The sequence below is a fragment of the Ambystoma mexicanum genome (assembly GCF_040938575.1).
Source record: "Ambystoma mexicanum isolate Mex_15411 chromosome 12 unlocalized genomic scaffold, UKY_AmexF1_1 Mex_chr12_unloc.1, whole genome shotgun sequence".
NCBI lineage: Eukaryota > Metazoa > Chordata > Amphibia > Caudata > Ambystomatidae > Ambystoma > Ambystoma mexicanum.
In genome coordinates, this window is record NW_027182322.1 from 12,135,410 (window position 1) to 12,157,795 (window position 22,386).

General features: G+C 35.9%; 14 non-coding genes across 14 annotated transcripts; all 14 read left to right on the forward strand.

Moving 5' to 3' along the window:
• The first annotated feature begins 4,496 nt into the window (after window positions 1–4,496).
• Window positions 4,497–4,586, forward strand: TRNAR-UCU (transfer RNA arginine (anticodon UCU)). The gene is given in 2 exon segments: window positions 4,497–4,533; window positions 4,551–4,586. It is a non-coding gene; the product is annotated as a tRNA-Arg (tRNA).
• A 676-nt stretch (window positions 4,587–5,262) lies between these two features.
• On the forward strand, window positions 5,263–5,352 carry TRNAR-UCU (transfer RNA arginine (anticodon UCU)). Its single transcript is given in 2 exon segments — window positions 5,263–5,299; window positions 5,317–5,352. It is a non-coding gene; the product is annotated as a tRNA-Arg (tRNA).
• A 676-nt stretch (window positions 5,353–6,028) lies between these two features.
• On the forward strand, window positions 6,029–6,118 carry TRNAR-UCU (transfer RNA arginine (anticodon UCU)). The gene is given in 2 exon segments: window positions 6,029–6,065; window positions 6,083–6,118. It is a non-coding gene; the product is annotated as a tRNA-Arg (tRNA).
• A 1,441-nt stretch (window positions 6,119–7,559) lies between these two features.
• Window positions 7,560–7,649, forward strand: TRNAR-UCU (transfer RNA arginine (anticodon UCU)). The gene is given in 2 exon segments: window positions 7,560–7,596; window positions 7,614–7,649. It is a non-coding gene; the product is annotated as a tRNA-Arg (tRNA).
• A 676-nt stretch (window positions 7,650–8,325) lies between these two features.
• TRNAR-UCU (transfer RNA arginine (anticodon UCU)) lies at window positions 8,326–8,415 on the forward strand. The gene is given in 2 exon segments: window positions 8,326–8,362; window positions 8,380–8,415. It is a non-coding gene; the product is annotated as a tRNA-Arg (tRNA).
• A 676-nt stretch (window positions 8,416–9,091) lies between these two features.
• TRNAR-UCU (transfer RNA arginine (anticodon UCU)) lies at window positions 9,092–9,181 on the forward strand. The gene is given in 2 exon segments: window positions 9,092–9,128; window positions 9,146–9,181. It is a non-coding gene; the product is annotated as a tRNA-Arg (tRNA).
• A 2,960-nt stretch (window positions 9,182–12,141) lies between these two features.
• On the forward strand, window positions 12,142–12,231 carry TRNAR-UCU (transfer RNA arginine (anticodon UCU)). Its single transcript is given in 2 exon segments — window positions 12,142–12,178; window positions 12,196–12,231. It is a non-coding gene; the product is annotated as a tRNA-Arg (tRNA).
• Window positions 12,232–12,907: 676 nt separating this feature from the next.
• Window positions 12,908–12,997, forward strand: TRNAR-UCU (transfer RNA arginine (anticodon UCU)). Its single transcript is given in 2 exon segments — window positions 12,908–12,944; window positions 12,962–12,997. It is a non-coding gene; the product is annotated as a tRNA-Arg (tRNA).
• Window positions 12,998–13,673: 676 nt separating this feature from the next.
• TRNAR-UCU (transfer RNA arginine (anticodon UCU)) lies at window positions 13,674–13,763 on the forward strand. The gene is given in 2 exon segments: window positions 13,674–13,710; window positions 13,728–13,763. It is a non-coding gene; the product is annotated as a tRNA-Arg (tRNA).
• A 1,441-nt stretch (window positions 13,764–15,204) lies between these two features.
• TRNAR-UCU (transfer RNA arginine (anticodon UCU)) lies at window positions 15,205–15,294 on the forward strand. The gene is given in 2 exon segments: window positions 15,205–15,241; window positions 15,259–15,294. It is a non-coding gene; the product is annotated as a tRNA-Arg (tRNA).
• A 676-nt stretch (window positions 15,295–15,970) lies between these two features.
• TRNAR-UCU (transfer RNA arginine (anticodon UCU)) lies at window positions 15,971–16,060 on the forward strand. Its single transcript is given in 2 exon segments — window positions 15,971–16,007; window positions 16,025–16,060. It is a non-coding gene; the product is annotated as a tRNA-Arg (tRNA).
• A 2,960-nt stretch (window positions 16,061–19,020) lies between these two features.
• On the forward strand, window positions 19,021–19,110 carry TRNAR-UCU (transfer RNA arginine (anticodon UCU)). Its single transcript is given in 2 exon segments — window positions 19,021–19,057; window positions 19,075–19,110. It is a non-coding gene; the product is annotated as a tRNA-Arg (tRNA).
• A 676-nt stretch (window positions 19,111–19,786) lies between these two features.
• Window positions 19,787–19,876, forward strand: TRNAR-UCU (transfer RNA arginine (anticodon UCU)). The gene is given in 2 exon segments: window positions 19,787–19,823; window positions 19,841–19,876. It is a non-coding gene; the product is annotated as a tRNA-Arg (tRNA).
• Window positions 19,877–21,317: 1,441 nt separating this feature from the next.
• On the forward strand, window positions 21,318–21,407 carry TRNAR-UCU (transfer RNA arginine (anticodon UCU)). Its single transcript is given in 2 exon segments — window positions 21,318–21,354; window positions 21,372–21,407. It is a non-coding gene; the product is annotated as a tRNA-Arg (tRNA).
• Window positions 21,408–22,386: the final 979 nt, after the last annotated feature.

A 22,386-nucleotide genomic window follows, 5' to 3' on the forward strand; every position in this document is an offset into this window, starting at 1 on the left:
TCGAATCCCACCAGAGTCGCATTTTTTACTTTCTAATTCAAACAAGGAACATTATGCATGTCAGGAATGTTTATTTTTGGCCGATGCTTTAATCTTAGTATTTGACCCAAGTTGAACCTATGTATCTAATACAGCATGCAACTGAATCAAAAGCAGTCTGCCTTCCATTGCAACAGGAACATATTGCTCATAAGCAATACAACATCACTGCCAGAAACTTTGCACTTTCCTAATGTATCCTTCCTTCAGAAACATTGTCTTTATAATAGCTGTAAATGAGATAGACCAAAAACACGACACCCTACACTCAGACATTTGTTTCTAGCGACATATAAAGTAAAATCTTCTTTCAAAGCTATCTTTGTGTTTTTGTATTGTTAACCAATTGTATGTCTGCACTTTTTATCCAGTTCTTTTTTATTAAGGTATGAAATTGTTGTCCAAACCAATTCACTTGGCAAGAAAATACTGTAATACCCTATTCTCTGAATTTCTCCCCAAGCGAACAAAGGTGCAGTTCAAGGTTTCACCCCGAACTGTGATTCTTGCTACAGACATTTAATGTTTCAGAAAACAATCATTCTTTCATGTATCCCAGAAGGCTTGATAATGTGATGTGAAGTAAACACTGGATTGACAAAACTTCGATCATCCCTTACTGTATGCAAGTGGATTTTCATCTGGCTCTGTGGCGCAATGGATAGCGTTGGACTTCTAAGTGAATTGGCAAAGTCATTCAAAGGTTGTGGGTTCGAATCCAACCAGAGTCGCATTTTTTACTTTCTTATTCAAATAAGGAACATTATGCATGTGAGGAATGTTTATTTTTGGCCGATGCTTTAATCTTAGTATTTCACCCAAGTTGAACCTATGTATCTAATACAGCATGCAACTGAATCAAAAGCAGTCTGCCTTCCATGGCAACAGGAACATATTGCTCATAAGCAATACAACATCACTGCCAGAAACTTTGCACTTTCCTAATGTATCCTTCCTTCAGAAACATTGTCTTTATAATAGCTGTAAATGAGATAGACCAAAAACACGACACCCTACACTCAGACATTTGTTTCTAGCGACATATAAAGTAAAATCTTCTTTCAAAGCTATTTATGGTATATTCTCTTTGTGTTTTTGTATTGTTAACCAATTGCATGTCTGCACTTTTTATCCAGTTCTTTTTTATTAAGGTATGGAAATGTTGTCCAAACGTATTCAGTTTGCAAGAAAATACAGTAATACCCTATTCTCCGAATTTATCCCTAAAGGAACAAAGGTGTAGTTCAAGGTTTCAGCCAGAAGTGTGATTCTTCTACAGACATTTTATGTTTCAGAAAACAATTATTCTTTCTTGTATCCCAGAAAGCTTGATAATATGATGTGAAGTAAACACTGGATTGACAAAACTTTGATCATCCCTTAATGTACGCAAGTTAATTTTCATCTGGATCTGTGGCGGAATGGATAGCGCGTTGGACTTCTAAGTGAATTGGCAAAGTCATTCAAAGGTTGTGGCTTTGAATACCACCAGAGTTGCATTTTTTACTTTCTTATTCAAACAAGGAACATTATGCATGTGAGGAATGTTTATTTTTGGCCGATGCTTTAATCTTAGTATTTGACCCAAGTTGAACCTATGTATCTAATACAGCATGCAACTGAATCAAAAGCAGTCTGCCTTTCATTGCAACAGGAACATATTGCTCATAAGCAATACAACATCACTACCAGAAACTTGGCACTTTTCTAATGTATCCTTCCTTCAGAAACATTGTCTTTATAATAGCTGTAAATGAGATAGACCAAAAACACGACACCCTACACTCAGACATTTGTTTCTAGCGACATATAAAGTAAAATCTTCTTTCAAAGCTATTTATGGTATATTCTCTTTGTGTTTTTGTATTGTTAACCAATTGTATGGCTGCACTTTTTATCCAGTTCTTTTTTATTAAGGTATGGAATTGTTGTCCAAACGTATTCAGTTTGCAAGAAAATACAGTAATACCCTATTCTCCGAATTTATCCCTAAAGGAACAAAGGTGTAGTTCAAGGTTTCACCCAGAAGTGTGATTCTTCTACAGACATTTTATGTTTCAGAAAACAATTATTCTTTCTTGTATCCCAGAAGGCTTGATAATATGATGTGAAGTAAACACTGGATTGACAAAACTTCGATCATCCCTTAATGTACGCAAGTTGATTTTCGTCTGGCTCTGTGGTGCAATCGATAGCGCGTTGGACTTCTAAGTGAATTGGCAAAGTCATTCAAAGGTTGTGGGTTCGAATCCCACCAGAGTCGCATTTTTTACTTTCTAATTCAAACAAGGAACATTATGCATGTCAGGAATGTTTATTTTTGGCCGATGCTTTAATCTTAGTATTTGACCCAAGTTTAACCTATGTATCTAATACAGCATGCAACTGAATCAAAAGCAGTCTGCCTTCCATTGCAACAGGAACATATTGCTCATAAGCAATACAACATCACTGCCAGAAACTTTGCACTTTCCTAATGTATCCTTCCTTCAGAAACATTGTCTTTATAATAGCTGTAAATGAGATAGACCAAAAACACGACACCCTACACTCAGACATTTGTTTCTAGCGACATATAAAGTAAAATCTTCTTTCAAAGCTATCTTTGTGTTTTTGTATTGTTAACCAATTGTATGTCTGCACTTTTTATCCAGTTCTTTTTTATTAAGGTATGAAATTGTTGTCCAAACCAATTCACTTGGCAAGAAAATACTGTAATACCCTATTCTCTGAATTTCTCCCCAAGCGAACAAAGGTGCAGTTCAAGGTTTCACCCCGAACTGTGATTCTTGCTACAGACATTTAATGTTTCAGAAAACAATCATTCTTTCATGTATCCCAGAAGGCTTGATAATGTGATGTGAAGTAAACACTGGATTGACAAAACTTCGATCATCCCTTACTGTATGCAAGTGGATTTTCATCTGGCTCTGTGGCGCAATGGATAGCGCGTTGGACTTCTAAGTGAATTGGCAAAGTCATTCAAAGGTTGTGGGTTCGAATCCAACCAGAGTCGCATTTTTTACTTTCTTATTCAAATAAGGAACATTATGCATGTGAGGAATGTTTATTTTTGGCCGATGCTTTAATCTTAGTATTTCACCCAAGTTGAACCTATGTATCTAATACAGCATGCAACTGAATCAAAAGCAGTCTGCCTTCCATGGCAACAGGAACATATTGCTCATAAGCAATACAACATCACTGCCAGAAACTTTGCACTTTCCTAATGTATCCTTCCTTCAGAAACATTGTCTTTATAATAGCTGTAAATGAGATAGACCAAAAACACGACACCCTACACTCAGACATTTGTTTCTAGCGACATATAAAGTAAAATCTTCTTTCAAAGCTATTTATGGTATATTCTCTTTGTGTTTTTGTATTGTTAACCAATTGCATGTCTGCACTTTTTATCCAGTTCTTTTTTATTAAGGTATGGAAATGTTGTCCAAACGTATTCAGTTTGCAAGAAAATACAGTAATACCCTATTCTCCGAATTTATCCCTAAAGGAACAAAGGTGTAGTTCAAGGTTTCAGCCAGAAGTGTGATTCTTCTACAGACATTTTATGTTTCAGAAAACAATTATTCTTTCTTGTATCCCAGAAAGCTTGATAATATGATGTGAAGTAAACACTGGATTGACAAAACTTTGATCATCCCTTAATGTACGCAAGTTAATTTTCATCTGGATCTGTGGCGGAATGGATAGCGCGTTGGACTTCTAAGTGAATTGGCAAAGTCATTCAAAGGTTGTGGCTTTGAATACCACCAGAGTTGCATTTTTTACTTTCTTATTCAAACAAGGAACATTATGCATGTGAGGAATGTTTATTTTTGGCCGATGCTTTAATCTTAGTATTTGACCCAAGTTGAACCTATGTATCTAATACAGCATGCAACTGAATCAAAAGCAGTCTGCCTTTCATTGCAACAGGAACATATTGCTCATAAGCAATACAACATCACTACCAGAAACTTGGCACTTTTCTAATGTATCCTTCCTTCAGAAACATTGTCTTTATAATAGCTGTAAATGAGATAGACCAAAACACGACACCCTACGCTCAGACATTTGTTTCTAGCGACATATAAAGTAAAATCTTCTTTCAAAGCTATTTATGGTATATTCTCTTTGTGTTTTTGTATTGTTAACCAATTGTATGTCTGCACTTTTTATCCAGTTCTTTTTTATTAAGGTATGGAATTGTTGTCCAAACCAATTCACTTGGCAAGAAAATACTGTAATACCCTATTCTCCGAATTTATCCCTAAAGGAAAAAAGGTGTAGTTCAAGGTTTCACCCAGAAGTGTGATTCTTCTACAGACATTTTATGTTTCGGAAAACAATTATTCTTTCTTGTATCCCAGAAGGCTTGATAATATGATGTGAAGTAAACACTGGATTGACAAAACCTCGATCATCCCCTGATGTACGCAAGTTGATTGTCATCTGGCTCTGTGGCGCAATGGATAGCGCGTTGGACTTCTAAGTGAATTGGCAAAGTCATTCAAAGGTTGTGGGTTCGAATCCCACCAGAGTCGCATTTTTTACTTTCTTATTCAAACAAGGAACATTATGCATGTGAGGAATGTTTATTTTTGGCCGATGCTTTAATCTTAGTATTTGACCCAAGTTGAACCTATGTATCTAATACAGCATGCAACTGAATCAAAAGCAGTCTGCCTTCCATTGCAACAGGAACATATTGCTCATAAGCAATACAACATCACTGCCAGAAACTTTGCACTTTCCTAACGTATCCTTCCTTCAGAAACATTGTCTTTATAATAGCTGTAAATGAGATAGACCAAAAACACGACACCCTACACTCAGACATTTGTTTCTAGCGACATATAAAGTAAAATCTTCTTTCAAAGCTATTTATGGTATATTCTCTTTGTGTTTTTGTATTGTTAACCAATTGTATGGCTGCACTTTTTATCCAGTTCTTTTTTATTAAGGTATGGAATTGTTGTCCAAACGTATTCAGTTTGCAAGAAAATACAGTAATACCCTATTCTCCGAATTTATCCCTAAAGGAACAAAGGTGTAGTTCAAGGTTTCACCCAGAAGTGTGATTCTTCTACAGACATTTTATGTTTCAGAAAACAATTATTCTTTCTTGTATCCCAGAAGGCTTGATAATATGATGTGAAGTAAACACTGGATTGACAAAACTTCGATCATCCCTTAATGTACGCAAGTTGATTTTCAACTGGCTCTGTGGCGCAATGGATAGCGCGTTGGACTTCTAAGTGAATTGGCAAAGTCATTCAAAGGTTGTGGGTTCGAATCCCACCAGAGTCGTATTTTTTACTTTCTTATTCAAACAAGGAACATTATGCATGTGAGGAATGTTTATTTTTGGCCGATGCTTTAATCTTAGTATTTGACCCAAGTTGAACCTATGTATCTAATACAGCATGCAACTGAATCAAAAGCAGTCTGCCTTCCATTGCAACAGGAACATATTGCTCATAAGCAATACAACATCACTGCCAGAAACTTTGCACTTTCCTAACGTATCCTTCCTTCAGAAACATTGTCTTTATAATAGCTGTAAATGAGATAGACCAAAAACACGACACCCTACACTCAGACATTTGTTTCTAGCGACATATAAAGTAAAATCTTCTTTCAAAGCTATGTATGGTATATTCTCTTTGTGTTTTTGTATTGTTAACCAATTGTATGGCTGCACTTTTTATCCAGTTCTTTTTTATTAAGGTATGGAATTGTTGTCCAAACGTATTCAGTTTGCAAGAAAATACAGTAATACCCTATTCTCCGAATTTATCCCTAAAGGAACAAAAGTGTAGTTCAAGGTTTCACCCAGAAGTGTGATTCTTCTACAGACATTTTATGTTTCAGAAAACAATTATTCTTTCTTGTATCCCAGAAGGCTTGATAATATGATGTGAAGTAAACACTGGATTGACAAAACTTCGATCATCCCTTAATGTACGCAAGTTGATTTTCATCTGGCTCTGTGGCGCAATGGATAGCGTGTTGGACTTCTAAGAGAATTGGCAAAGTCATTCAAAGGTTGTGGGTTCGAATCCCACCAGAGTCGTATTTTTTACTTTCTTATTCAAACAAGGAACATTATGCATGTGAGGAATGTTTATTTTTGGCCGATGCTTTAATCTTAGTATTTCACCCAAGTTGAACCTATGTATCTAACACAGCATGCAACTGAATCAAAAGCAGTCTGCCTTCCATGGCAACAGGAACATATTGCTCATAAGCAATACAACATCACTGCCAGAAACTTTGCACTTTCCTAATGTATCCTTCCTTCAGAAACATTGTCTTTATAATAGCTGTAAATGAGATAGACCAAAAACACGACACCCTACACTCAGACATTTGTTTCTAGCGACATATAAAGTAAAATCTTCTTTCAAAGCTATTTATGGTATATTCTCTTTGTGTTTTTGTATTGTTAACCAATTGCATGTCTGCACTTTTTATCCAGTTCTTTTTTATTAAGGTATGGAAATGTTGTCCAAACGTATTCAGTTTGCAAGAAAATACAGTAATACCCTATTCTCCGAATTTATCCCTAAAGGAACAAAGGTGTAGTTCAAGGTTTCAGCCAGAAGTGTGATTCTTCTACAGACATTTTATGTTTCAGAAAACAATTATTCTTTCTTGTATCCCAGAAAGCTTGATAATATGATGTGAAGTAAACACTGGATTGACAAAACTTTGATCATCCCTTAATGTACGCAAGTTAATTTTCATCTGGATCTGTGGCGGAATGGATAGCGCGTTGGACTTCTAAGTGAATTGGCAAAGTCATTCAAAGGTTGTGGCTTTGAATACCACCAGAGTTGCATTTTTTACTTTCTTATTCAAACAAGGAACATTATGCATGTGAGGAATGTTTATTTTTGGCCGATGCTTTAATCTTAGTATTTGACCCAAGTTGAACCTATGTATCTAATACAGCATGCAACTGAATCAAAAGCAGTCTGCCTTTCATTGCAACAGGAACATATTGCTCATAAGCAATACAACATCACTACCAGAAACTTGGCACTTTTCTAATGTATCCTTCCTTCAGAAACATTGTCTTTATAATAGCTGTAAATGAGATAGACCAAAACACGACACCCTACGCTCAGACATTTGTTTCTAGCGACATATAAAGTAAAATCTTCTTTCAAAGCTATTTATGGTATATTCTCTTTGTGTTTTTGTATTGTTAACCAATTGTATGTCTGCACTTTTTATCCAGTTCTTTTTTATTAAGGTATGGAATTGTTGTCCAAACCAATTCACTTGGCAAGAAAATACTGTAATACCCTATTCTCCGAATTTATCCCTAAAGGAAAAAAGGTGTAGTTCAAGGTTTCACCCAGAAGTGTGATTCTTCTACAGACATTTTATGTTTCGGAAAACAATTATTCTTTCTTGTATCCCAGAAGGCTTGATAATATGATGTGAAGTAAACACTGGATTGACAAAACCTCGATCATCCCCTGATGTACGCAAGTTGATTGTCATCTGGCTCTGTGGCGCAATGGATAGCGCGTTGGACTTCTAAGTGAATTGGCAAAGTCATTCAAAGGTTGTGGGTTCGAATCCCACCAGAGTCGCATTTTTTACTTTCTTATTCAAACAAGGAACATTATGCATGTGAGGAATGTTTATTTTTGGCCGATGCTTTAATCTTAGTATTTGACCCAAGTTGAACCTATGTATCTAATACAGCATGCAACTGAATCAAAAGCAGTCTGCCTTCCATTGCAACAGGAACATATTGCTCATAAGCAATACAACATCACTGCCAGAAACTTTGCACTTTCCTAACGTATCCTTCCTTCAGAAACATTGTCTTTATAATAGCTGTAAATGAGATAGACCAAAAACACGACACCCTACACTCAGACATTTGTTTCTAGCGACATATAAAGTAAAATCTTCTTTCAAAGCTATTTATGGTATATTCTCTTTGTGTTTTTGTATTGTTAACCAATTGTATGGCTGCACTTTTTATCCAGTTCTTTTTTATTAAGGTATGGAATTGTTGTCCAAACCAATTCACTTGGCAAGAAAATACTGTAATACCCTATTCTCCGAATTTATCCCTAAAGGAAAAAAGGTGTAGTTCAAGGTTTCACCCAGAAGTGTGATTCTTCTACAGACATTTTATGTTTCGGAAAACAATTATTCTTTCTTGTATCCCAGAAGGCTTGATAATATGATGTGAAGTAAACACTGGATTGACAAAACCTCGATCATCCCCTGATGTACGCAAGTTGATTGTCATCTGGCTCTGTGGCGCAATGGATAGCGCGTTGGACTTCTAAGTGAATTGGCAAAGTCATTCAAAGGTTGTGGGTTCGAATCCCACCAGAGTCGCATTTTTTACTTTCTTATTCAAACAAGGAACATTATGCATGTGAGGAATGTTTATTTTTGGCCGATGCTTTAATCTTAGTATTTGACCCAAGTTGAACCTATGTATCTAATACAGCATGCAACTGAATCAAAAGCAGTCTGCCTTCCATTGCAACAGGAACATATTGCTCATAAGCAATACAACATCACTGCCAGAAACTTTGCACTTTCCTAACGTATCCTTCCTTCAGAAACATTGTCTTTATAATAGCTGTAAATGAGATAGACCAAAAACACGACACCCTACACTCAGACATTTGTTTCTAGCGACATATAAAGTAAAATCTTCTTTCAAAGCTATGTATGGTATATTCTCTTTGTGTTTTTGTATTGTTAACCAATTGTATGGCTGCACTTTTTATCCAGTTCTTTTTTATTAAGGTATGGAATTGTTGTCCAAACGTATTCAGTTTGCAAGAAAATACAGTAATACCCTATTCTCCGAATTTATCCCTAAAGGAACAAAAGTGTAGTTCAAGGTTTCACCCAGAAGTGTGATTCTTCTACAGACATTTTATGTTTCAGAAAACAATTATTCTTTCTTGTATCCCAGAAGGCTTGATAATATGATGTGAAGTAAACACTGGATTGACAAAACTTCGATCATCCCTTAATGTACGCAAGTTGATTTTCATATGGCTCTGTGGCGCAATGGATAGCGTGTTGGACTTCTAAGAGAATTGGCAAAGTCATTCAAAGGTTGTGGGTTCGAATCCCACCAGAGTCGTATTTTTTACTTTCTTATTCAAACAAGGAACATTATGCATGTGAGGAATGTTTATTTTTGGCCGATGCTTTAATCTTAGTATTTGACCCAAGTTGAACCTATGTATCTAATACAACATGCAACTGAATCAAAAGCAGTCTGCCTTCCATTGCAACAGGAACATATTGCTCATAAGGAATACAACATCACTGCCAAAAACTTTGCACTTTCCTAATGTATCCTTCCTTCAGAAACATTGTCTTTATAATAGCTGTAAATGAGATAGACCAAAAACACGACACCCTACACTCAGACATTTGTTTCTAGCGACATATAAAGTAAAATCTTCTTTCAAAGCTATTTATGGTATATTCTCTTTGTGTTTTTGTATTGTTAACCAATTGTATGGCTGCACTTTTTATCCAGTTCTTTTTTATTAAGGTATGGAATTGTTGTCCAAACGTATTCAGTTTGCAAGAAAATACAGTAATACCCTATTCTCCGAATTTATCCCTAAAGGAACAAAGGTGTAGTTCAAGGTTTCACCCAGAAGTGTGATTCTTCTACAGACATTTTATGTTTCAGAAAACAATTATTCTTTCTTGTATCCCAGAAGGCTTGATAATATGATGTGAAGTAAACACTGGATTGACAAAACTTCGATCATCCCTTAATGTACGCAAGTTGATTTTTGTCTGGCTCTGTGGTGCAATCGATAGCGCGTTGGACTTCTAAGTGAATTGGCAAAGTCATTCAAAGGTTGTGGGTTCGAATCCCACCAGAGTCGCATTTTTTACTTTCTAATTCAAACAAGGAACATTATGCATGTCAGGAATGTTTATTTTTGGCCGATGCTTTAATCTTAGTATTTGACCCAAGTTGAACCTATGTATCTAATACAGCATGCAACTGAATCAAAAGCAGTCTGCCTTCCATTGCAACAGGAACATATTGCTCATAAGCAATACAACATCACTGCCAGAAACTTTGCACTTTCCTAATGTATCCTTCCTTCAGAAACATTGTCTTTATAATAGCTGTAAATGAGATAGACCAAAAACACGACACCCTACACTCAGACATTTGTTTCTAGCGACATATAAAGTAAAATCTTCTTTCAAAGCTATCTTTGTGTTTTTGTATTGTTAACCAATTGTATGTCTGCACTTTTTATCCAGTTCTTTTTTATTAAGGTATGAAATTGTTGTCCAAACCAATTCACTTGGCAAGAAAATACTGTAATACCCTATTCTCTGAATTTCTCCCCAAGCGAACAAAGGTGCAGTTCAAGGTTTCACCCCGAACTGTGATTCTTGCTACAGACATTTAATGTTTCAGAAAACAATCATTCTTTCATGTATCCCAGAAGGCTTGATAATGTGATGTGAAGTAAACACTGGATTGACAAAACTTCGATCATCCCTTACTGTATGCAAGTGGATTTTCATCTGGCTCTGTGGCGCAATGGATAGCGCGTTGGACTTCTAAGTGAATTGGCAAAGTCATTCAAAGGTTGTGGGTTCGAATCCAACCAGAGTCGCATTTTTTACTTTCTTATTCAAATAAGGAACATTATGCATGTGAGGAATGTTTATTTTTGGCCGATGCTTTAATCTTAGTATTTCACCCAAGTTGAACCTATGTATCTAATACAGCATGCAACTGAATCAAAAGCAGTCTGCCTTCCATGGCAACAGGAACATATTGCTCATAAGCAATACAACATCACTGCCAGAAACTTTGCACTTTCCTAATGTATCCTTCCTTCAGAAACATTGTCTTTATAATAGCTGTAAATGAGATAGACCAAAAACACGACACCCTACACTCAGACATTTGTTTCTAGCGACATATAAAGTAAAATCTTCTTTCAAAGCTATTTATGGTATATTCTCTTTGTGTTTTTGTATTGTTAACCAATTGCATGTCTGCACTTTTTATCCAGTTCTTTTTTATTAAGGTATGGAAATGTTGTCCAAACGTATTCAGTTTGCAAGAAAATACAGTAATACCCTATTCTCCGAATTTATCCCTAAAGGAACAAAGGTGTAGTTCAAGGTTTCAGCCAGAAGTGTGATTCTTCTACAGACATTTTATGTTTCAGAAAACAATTATTCTTTCTTGTATCCCAGAAAGCTTGATAATATGATGTGAAGTAAACACTGGATTGACAAAACTTTGATCATCCCTTAATGTACGCAAGTTAATTTTCATCTGGATCTGTGGCGGAATGGATAGCGCGTTGGACTTCTAAGTGAATTGGCAAAGTCATTCAAAGGTTGTGGCTTTGAATACCACCAGAGTTGCATTTTTTACTTTCTTATTCAAACAAGGAACATTATGCATGTGAGGAATGTTTATTTTTGGCCGATGCTTTAATCTTAGTATTTGACCCAAGTTGAACCTATGTATCTAATACAGCATGCAACTGAATCAAAAGCAGTCTGCCTTTCATTGCAACAGGAACATATTGCTCATAAGCAATACAACATCACTACCAGAAACTTGGCACTTTTCTAATGTATCCTTCCTTCAGAAACATTGTCTTTATAATAGCTGTAAATGAGATAGACCAAAACACGACACCCTACGCTCAGACATTTGTTTCTAGCGACATATAAAGTAAAATCTTCTTTCAAAGCTATTTATGGTATATTCTCTTTGTGTTTTTGTATTGTTAACCAATTGTATGTCTGCACTTTTTATCCAGTTCTTTTTTATTAAGGTATGGAATTGTTGTCCAAACCAATTCACTTGGCAAGAAAATACTGTAATACCCTATTCTCCGAATTTATCCCTAAAGGAAAAAAGGTGTAGTTCAAGGTTTCACCCAGAAGTGTGATTCTTCTACAGACATTTTATGTTTCGGAAAACAATTATTCTTTCTTGTATCCCAGAAGGCTTGATAATATGATGTGAAGTAAACACTGGATTGACAAAACCTCGATCATCCCCTGATGTACGCAAGTTGATTGTCATCTGGCTCTGTGGCGCAATGGATAGCGCGTTGGACTTCTAAGTGAATTGGCAAAGTCATTCAAAGGTTGTGGGTTCGAATCCCACCAGAGTCGCATTTTTTACTTTCTTATTCAAACAAGGAACATTATGCATGTGAGGAATGTTTATTTTTGGCCGATGCTTTAATCTTAGTATTTGACCCAAGTTGAACCTATGTATCTAATACAGCATGCAACTGAATCAAAAGCAGTCTGCCTTCCATTGCAACAGGAACATATTGCTCATAAGCAATACAACATCACTGCCAGAAACTTTGCACTTTCCTAACGTATCCTTCCTTCAGAAACATTGTCTTTATAATAGCTGTAAATGAGATAGACCAAAAACACGACACCCTACACTCAGACATTTGTTTCTAGCGACATATAAAGTAAAATCTTCTTTCAAAGCTATTTATGGTATATTCTCTTTGTGTTTTTGTATTGTTAACCAATTGTATGGCTGCACTTTTTATCCAGTTCTTTTTTATTAAGGTATGGAATTGTTGTCCAAACGTATTCAGTTTGCAAGAAAATACAGTAATACCCTATTCTCCGAATTTATCCCTAAAGGAACAAAGGTGTAGTTCAAGGTTTCACCCAGAAGTGTGATTCTTCTACAGACATTTTATGTTTCAGAAAACAATTATTCTTTCTTGTATCCCAGAAGGCTTGATAATATGATGTGAAGTAAACACTGGATTGACAAAACTTCGATCATCCCTTAATGTACGCAAGTTGATTTTCAACTGGCTCTGTGGCGCAATGGATAACGCGTTGGACTTCTAAGTGAATTGGCAAAGTCATTCAAAGGTTGTGGGTTCGAATCCCACCAGAGTCGTATTTTTTACTTTCTTATTCAAACAAGGAACATTATGCATGTGAGGAATGTTTATTTTTGGCCGATGCTTTAATCTTAGTATTTGACCCAAGTTGAACCTATGTATCTAATACAGCATGCAACTGAATCAAAAGCAGTCTGCCTTCCATTGCAACAGGAACATATTGCTCATAAGCAATACAACATCACTGCCAGAAACTTTGCACTTTCCTAACGTATCCTTCCTTCAGAAACATTGTCTTTATAATAGCTGTAAATGAGATAGACCAAAAACACGACACCCTACACTCAGACATTTGTTTCTAGCGACATATAAAGTAAAATCTTCTTTCAAAGCTATGTATGGTATATTCTCTTTGTGTTTTTGTATTGTTAACCAATTGTATGGCTGCACTTTTTATCCAGTTCTTTTTTATTAAGGTATGGAATTGTTGTCCAAACGTATTCAGTTTGCAAGAAAATACAGTAATACCCTATTCTCCGAATTTATCCCTAAAGGAACAAAAGTGTAGTTCAAGGTTTCACCCAGAAGTGTGATTCTTCTACAGACATTTTATGTTTCAGAAAACAATTATTCTTTCTTGTATCCCAGAAGGCTTGATAATATGATGTGAAGTAAACACTGGATTGACAAAACTTCGATCATCCCTTAATGTACGCAAGTTGATTTTCATCTGGCTCTGTGGCGCAATGGATAGCGTGTTGGACTTCTAAGAGAATTGGCAAAGTCATTCAAAGGTTGTGGGTTCGAATCCCACCAGAGTCGTATTTTTTACTTTCTTATTCAAACAAGGAACATTATGCATGTGAGGAATGTTTATTTTTGGCCGATGCTTTAATCTTAGTATTTCACCCAAGTTGAACCTATGTATCTAATACAGCATGCAACTGAATCAAAAGCAGTCTGCCTTCCATGGCAACAGGAACATATTGCTCATAAGCAATACAACATCACTGCCAGAAACTTTGCACTTTCCTAATGTATCCTTCCTTCAGAAACATTGTCTTTATAATAGCTGTAAATGAGATAGACCAAAAACACGACACCCTACACTCAGACATTTGTTTCTAGCGACATATAAAGTAAAATCTTCTTTCAAAGCTATTTATGGTATATTCTCTTTGTGTTTTTGTATTGTTAACCAATTGCATGTCTGCACTTTTTATCCAGTTCTTTTTTATTAAGGTATGGAAATGTTGTCCAAACGTATTCAGTTTGCAAGAAAATACAGTAATACCCTATTCTCCGAATTTATCCCTAAAGGAACAAAGGTGTAGTTCAAGGTTTCAGCCAGAAGTGTGATTCTTCTACAGACATTTTATGTTTCAGAAAACAATTATTCTTTCTTGTATCCCAGAAAGCTTGATAATATGATGTGAAGTAAACACTGGATTGACAAAACTTTGATCATCCCTTAATGTACGCAAGTTAATTTTCATCTGGATCTGTGGCGGAATGGATAGCGCGTTGGACTTCTAAGTGAATTGGCAAAGTCATTCAAAGGTTGTGGCTTTGAATACCACCAGAGTTGCATTTTTTAGTTTCTTATTCAAACAAGGAACATTATGCATGTGAGGAATGTTTATTTTTGGCCGATGCTTTAATCTTAGTATTTGACCCAAGTTGAACCTATGTATCTAATACAGCATGCAACTGAATCAAAAGCAGTCTGCCTTTCATTGCAACAGGAACATATTGCTCATAAGCAATACAACATCACTACCAGAAACTTGGCACTTTTCTAATGTATCCTTCCTTCAGAAACATTGTCTTTATAATAGCTGTAAATGAGATAGACCAAAACACGACACCCTACGCTCAGACATTTGTTTCTAGCGACATATAAAGTAAAATCTTCTTTCAAAGCTATTTATGGTATATTCTCTTTGTGTTTTTGTATTGTTAACCAATTGTATGTCTGCACTTTTTATCCAGTTCTTTTTTATTAAGGTATGGAATTGTTGTCCAAACCAATTCACTTGGCAAGAAAATACTGTAATACCCTATTCTCCGAATTTATCCCTAAAGGAAAAAAGGTGTAGTTCAAGGTTTCACCCAGAAGTGTGATTCTTCTACAGACATTTTATGTTTCGGAAAACAATTATTCTTTCTTGTATCCCAGAAGGCTTGATAATATGATGTGAAGTAAACACTGGATTGACAAAACCTCGATCATCCCCTGATGTACGCAAGTTGATTGTCATCTGGCTCTGTGGCGCAATGGATAGCGCGTTGGACTTCTAAGTGAATTGGCAAAGTCATTCAAAGGTTGTGGGTTCGAATCCCACCAGAGTCGCATTTTTTACTTTCTTATTCAAACAAGGAACATTATGCATGTGAGGAATGTTTATTTTTGGCCGATGCTTTAATCTTAGTATTTGACCCAAGTTGAACCTATGTATCTAATACAGCATGCAACTGAATCAAAAGCAGTCTGCCTTCCATTGCAACAGGAACATATTGCTCATAAGCAATACAACATCACTGCCAGAAACTTTGCACTTTCCTAACGTATCCTTCCTTCAGAAACATTGTCTTTATAATAGCTGTAAATGAGATAGACCAAAAACACGACACCCTACACTCAGACATTTGTTTCTAGCGACATATAAAGTAAAATCTTCTTTCAAAGCTATGTATGGTATATTCTCTTTGTGTTTTTGTATTGTTAACCAATTGTATGGCTGCACTTTTTATCCAGTTCTTTTTTATTAAGGTATGGAATTGTTGTCCAAACGTATTCAGTTTGCAAGAAAATACAGTAATACCCTATTCTCCGAATTTATCCCTAAAGGAACAAAAGTGTAGTTCAAGGTTTCACCCAGAAGTGTGATTCTTCTACAGACATTTTATGTTTCAGAAAACAATTATTCTTTCTTGTATCCCAGAAGGCTTGATAATATGATGTGAAGTAAACACTGGATTGACAAAACTTCGATCATCCCTTAATGTACGCAAGTTGATTTTCATATGGCTCTGTGGCGCAATGGATAGCGTGTTGGACTTCTAAGAGAATTGGCAAAGTCATTCAAAGGTTGTGGGTTCGAATCCCACCAGAGTCGTATTTTTTACTTTCTTATTCAAACAAGGAACATTATGCATGTGAGGAATGTTTATTTTTGGCCGATGCTTTAATCTTAGTATTTGACCCAAGTTGAACCTATGTATCTAATACAACATGCAACTGAATCAAAAGCAGTCTGCCTTCCATTGCAACAGGAACATATTGCTCATAAGGAATACAACATCACTGCCAAAAACTTTGCACTTTCCTAATGTATCCTTCCTTCAGAAACATTGTCTTTATAATAGCTGTAAATGAGATAGACCAAAAACACGACACCCTACACTCAGACATTTGTTTCTAGCGACATATAAAGTAAAATCTTCTTTCAAAGCTATTTATGGTATATTCTCTTTGTGTTTTTGTATTGTTAACCAATTGTATGGCTGCACTTTTTATCCAGTTCTTTTTTATTAAGGTATGGAATTGTTGTCCAAACGTATTCAGTTTGCAAGAAAATACAGTAATACCCTATTCTCCGAATTTATCCCTAAAGGAACAAAGGTGTAGTTCAAGGTTTCACCCAGAAGTGTGATTCTTCTACAGACATTTTATGTTTCAGAAAACAATTATTCTTTCTTGTATCCCAGAAGGCTTGATAATATGATGTGAAGTAAACACTGGATTGACAAAACTTCGATCATCCCTTAATGTACGCAAGTTGATTTTTGTCTGGCTCTGTGGTGCAATCGATAGCGCGTTGGACTTCTAAGTGAATTGGCAAAGTCATTCAAAGGTTGTGGGTTCGAATCCCACCAGAGTCGCATTTTTTACTTTCTAATTCAAACAAGGAACATTATGCATGTCAGGAATGTTTATTTTTGGCCGATGCTTTAATCTTAGTATTTGACCCAAGTTGAACCTATGTATCTAATACAGCATGCAACTGAATCAAAAGCAGTCTGCCTTCCATTGCAACAGGAACATATTGCTCATAAGCAATACAACATCACTGCCAGAAACTTTGCACTTTCCTAATGTATCCTTCCTTCAGAAACATTGTCTTTATAATAGCTGTAAATGAGATAGACCAAAAACACGACACCCTACACTCAGACATTTGTTTCTAGCGACATATAAAGTAAAATCTTCTTTCAAAGCTATCTTTGTGTTTTTGTATTGTTAACCAATTGTATGTCTGCACTTTTTATCCAGTTCTTTTTTATTAAGGTATGAAATTGTTGTCCAAACCAATTCACTTGGCAAGAAAATACTGTAATACCCTATTCTCTGAATTTCTCCCCAAGCGAACAAAGGTGCAGTTCAAGGTTTCACCCCGAACTGTGATTCTTGCTACAGACATTTAATGTTTCAGAAAACAATCATTCTTTCATGTATCCCAGAAGGCTTGATAATGTGATGTGAAGTAAACACTGGATTGACAAAACTTCGATCATCCCTTACTGTATGCAAGTGGATTTTCATCTGGCTCTGTGGCGCAATGGATAGCGCGTTGGACTTCTAAGTGAATTGGCAAAGTCATTCAAAGGTTGTGGGTTCGAATCCAACCAGAGTCGCATTTTTTACTTTCTTATTCAAATAAGGAACATTATGCATGTGAGGAATGTTTATTTTTGGCCGATGCTTTAATCTTAGTATTTCACCCAAGTTGAACCTATGTATCTAATACAGCATGCAACTGAATCAAAAGCAGTCTGCCTTCCATGGCAACAGGAACATATTGCTCATAAGCAATACAACATCACTGCCAGAAACTTTGCACTTTCCTAATGTATCCTTCCTTCAGAAACATTGTCTTTATAATAGCTGTAAATGAGATAGACCAAAAACACGACACCCTACACTCAGACATTTGTTTCTAGCGACATATAAAGTAAAATCTTCTTTCAAAGCTATTTATGGTATATTCTCTTTGTGTTTTTGTATTGTTAACCAATTGCATGTCTGCACTTTTTATCCAGTTCTTTTTTATTAAGGTATGGAAATGTTGTCCAAACGTATTCAGTTTGCAAGAAAATACAGTAATACCCTATTCTCCGAATTTATCCCTAAAGGAACAAAGGTGTAGTTCAAGGTTTCAGCCAGAAGTGTGATTCTTCTACAGACATTTTATGTTTCAGAAAACAATTATTCTTTCTTGTATCCCAGAAAGCTTGATAATATGATGTGAAGTAAACACTGGATTGACAAAACTTTGATCATCCCTTAATGTACGCAAGTTAATTTTCATCTGGATCTGTGGCGGAATGGATAGCGCGTTGGACTTCTAAGTGAATTGGCAAAGTCATTCAAAGGTTGTGGCTTTGAATACCACCAGAGTTGCATTTTTTACTTTCTTATTCAAACAAGGAACATTATGCATGTGAGGAATGTTTATTTTTGGCCGATGCTTTAATCTTAGTATTTGACCCAAGTTGAACCTATGTATCTAATACAGCATGCAACTGAATCAAAAGCAGTCTGCCTTTCATTGCAACAGGAACATATTGCTCATAAGCAATACAACATCACTACCAGAAACTTGGCACTTTTCTAATGTATCCTTCCTTCAGAAACATTGTCTTTATAATAGCTGTAAATGAGATAGACCAAAACACGACACCCTACGCTCAGACATTTGTTTCTAGCGACATATAAAGTAAAATCTTCTTTCAAAGCTATTTATGGTATATTCTCTTTGTGTTTTTGTATTGTTAACCAATTGTATGTCTGCACTTTTTATCCAGTTCTTTTTTATTAAGGTATGGAATTGTTGTCCAAACCAATTCACTTGGCAAGAAAATACTGTAATACCCTATTCTCCGAATTTATCCCTAAAGGAAAAAAGGTGTAGTTCAAGGTTTCACCCAGAAGTGTGATTCTTCTACAGACATTTTATGTTTCGGAAAACAATTATTCTTTCTTGTATCCCAGAAGGCTTGATAATATGATGTGAAGTAAACACTGGATTGACAAAACCTCGATCATCCCCTGATGTACGCAAGTTGATTGTCATCTGGCTCTGTGGCGCAATGGATAGCGCGTTGGACTTCTAAGTGAATTGGCAAAGTCATTCAAAGGTTGTGGGTTCGAATCCCACCAGAGTCGTATTTTTTACTTTCTTATTCAAACAAGGAACATTATGCATGTGAGGAATGTTTATTTTTGGCCGATGCTTTAATCTTAGTATTTGACCCAAGTTGAACCTATGTATCTAATACAGCATGCAACTGAATCAAAAGCAGTCTGCCTTCCATTGCAACAGGAACATATTGCTCATAAGCAATACAACATCACTGCCAGAAACTTTGCACTTTCCTAACGTATCCTTCCTTCAGAAACATTGTCTTTATAATAGCTGTAAATGAGATAGACCAAAAACACGACACCCTACACTCAGACATTTGTTTCTAGCGACATATAAAGTAAAATCTTCTTTCAAAGCTATGTATGGTATATTCTCTTTGTGTTTTTGTATTGTTAACCAATTGTATGGCTGCACTTTTTATCCAGTTCTTTTTTATTAAGGTATGGAATTGTTGTCCAAACGTATTCAGTTTGCAAGAAAATACAGTAATACCCTATTCTCCGAATTTATCCCTAAAGGAACAAAGGTGTAGTTCAAGGTTTCACCCAGAAGTGTGATTCTTCTACAGACATTTTATGTTTCAGAAAACAATTATTCTTTCTTGTATCCCAGAAGGCTTGATAATATGATGTGAAGTAAACACTGGATTGACAAAACTTCGATCATCCCTTAATGTACGCAAGTTGATTTTCATCTGGCTCTGTGGCGCAATGGATAGCGTGTTGGACTTCTAAGAGAATTGGCAAAGTCATTCAAAGGTTGTGGGTTCGAATCCCACCAGAGTCGTATTTTTTACTTTCTTATTCAAACAAGGAACATTATGCATGTGAGGAATGTTTATTTTTGGCCGATGCTTTAATCTTAGTATTTCACCCAAGTTGAACCTATGTATCTAATACAGCATGCAACTGAATCAAAAGCAGTCTGCCTTCCATGGCAACAGGAACATATTGCTCATAAGCAATACAACATCACTGCCAGAAACTTTGCACTTTCCTAATGTATCCTTCCTTCAGAAACATTGTCTTTATAATAGCTGTAAATGAGATAGACCAAAAACACGACACCCTACACTCAGACATTTGTTTCTAGCGACATATAAAGTAAAATCTTCTTTCAAAGCTATTTATGGTATATTCTCTTTGTGTTTTTGTATTGTTAACCAATTGCATGTCTGCACTTTTTATCCAGTTCTTTTTTATTAAGGTATGGAAATGTTGTCCAAACGTATTCAGTTTGCAAGAAAATACAGTAATACCCTATTCTCCGAATTTATCCCTAAAGGAACAAAGGTGTAGTTCAAGGTTTCAGCCAGAAGTGTGATTCTTCTACAGACATTTTATGTTTCAGAAAACAATTATTCTTTCTTGTATCCCAGAAAGCTTGATAATATGATGTGAAGTAAACACTGGATTGACAAAACTTTGATCATCCCTTAATGTACGCAAGTTAATTTTCATCTGGATCTGTGGCGGAATGGATAGCGCGTTGGACTTCTAAGTGAATTGGCAAAGTCATTCAAAGGTTGTGGCTTTGAATACCACCAGAGTTGCATTTTTTAGTTTCTTATTCAAACAAGGAACATTATGCATGTGAGGAATGTTTATTTTTGGCCGATGCTTTAATCTTAGTATTTGACCCAAGTTGAACCTATGTATCTAATACAGCATGCAACTGAATCAAAAGCAGTCTGCCTTTCATTGCAACAGGAACATATTGCTCATAAGCAATACAACATCACTACCAGAAACTTGGCACTTTTCTAATGTATCCTTCCTTCAGAAACATTGTCTTTATAATAGCTGTAAATGAGATAGACCAAAACACGACACCCTACGCTCAGACATTTGTTTCTAGCGACATATAAAGTAAAATCTTCTTTCAAAGCTATTTATGGTATATTCTCTTTGTGTTTTTGTATTGTTAACCAATTGTATGTCTGCACTTTTTATCCAGTTCTTTTTTATTAAGGTATGGAATTGTTGTCCAAACCAATTCACTTGGCAAGAAAATACTGTAATACCCTATTCTCCGAATTTATCCCTAAAGGAAAAAAGGTGTAGTTCAAGGTTTCACCCAGAAGTGTGATTCTTCTACAGACATTTTATGTTTCGGAAAACAATTATTCTTTCTTGTATCCCAGAAGGCTTGATAATATGATGTGAAGTAAACACTGGATTGACAAAACCTCGATCATCCCCTGATGTACGCAAGTTGATTGTCATCTGGCTCTGTGGCGCAATGGATAGCGCGTTGGACTTCTAAGTGAATTGGCAAAGTCATTCAAAGGTTGTGGGTTCGAATCCCACCAGAGTCGCATTTTTTACTTTCTTATTCAAACAAGGAACATTATGCATGTGAGGAATGTTTATTTTTGGCCGATGCTTTAATCTTAGTATTTGACCCAAGTTGAACCTATGTATCTAATACAGCATGCAACTGAATCAAAAGCAGTCTGCCTTCCATTGCAACAGGAACATATTGCTCATAAGCAATACAACATCACTGCCAGAAACTTTGCACTTTCCTAACGTATCCTTCCTTCAGAAACATTGTCTTTATAATAGCTGTAAATGAGATAGACCAAAAACACGACACCCTACACTCAGACATTTGTTTCTAGCGACATATAAAGTAAAATCTTCTTTCAAAGCTATGTATGGTATATTCTCTTTGTGTTTTTGTATTGTTAACCAATTGTATGGCTGCACTTTTTATCCAGTTCTTTTTTATTAAGGTATGGAATTGTTGTCCAAACGTATTCAGTTTGCAAGAAAATACAGTAATACCCTATTCTCCGAATTTATCCCTAAAGGAACAAAAGTGTAGTTCAAGGTTTCACCCAGAAGTGTGATTCTTCTACAGACATTTTATGTTTCAGAAAACAATTATTCTTTCTTGTATCCCAGAAGGCTTGATAATATGATGTGAAGTAAACACTGGATTGACAAAACTTCGATCATCCCTTAATGTACGCAAGTTGATTTTCATATGGCTCTGTGGCGCAATGGATAGCTTGTTGGACTTCTAAGAGAATTGGCAAAGTCATTCAAAGGTTGTGGGTTCGAATCCCACCAGAGTCGTATTTTTTACTTTCTTATTCAAACAAGGAACATTATGCATGTGAGGAATGTTTATTTTTGGCCGATGCTTTAATCTTAGTATTTGACCCAAGTTGAACCTATGTATCTAATACAACATGCAACTGAATCAAAAGCAGTCTGCCTTCCATTGCAACAGGAACATATTGCTCATAAGGAATACAACATCACTGCCAAAAACTTTGCACTTTCCTA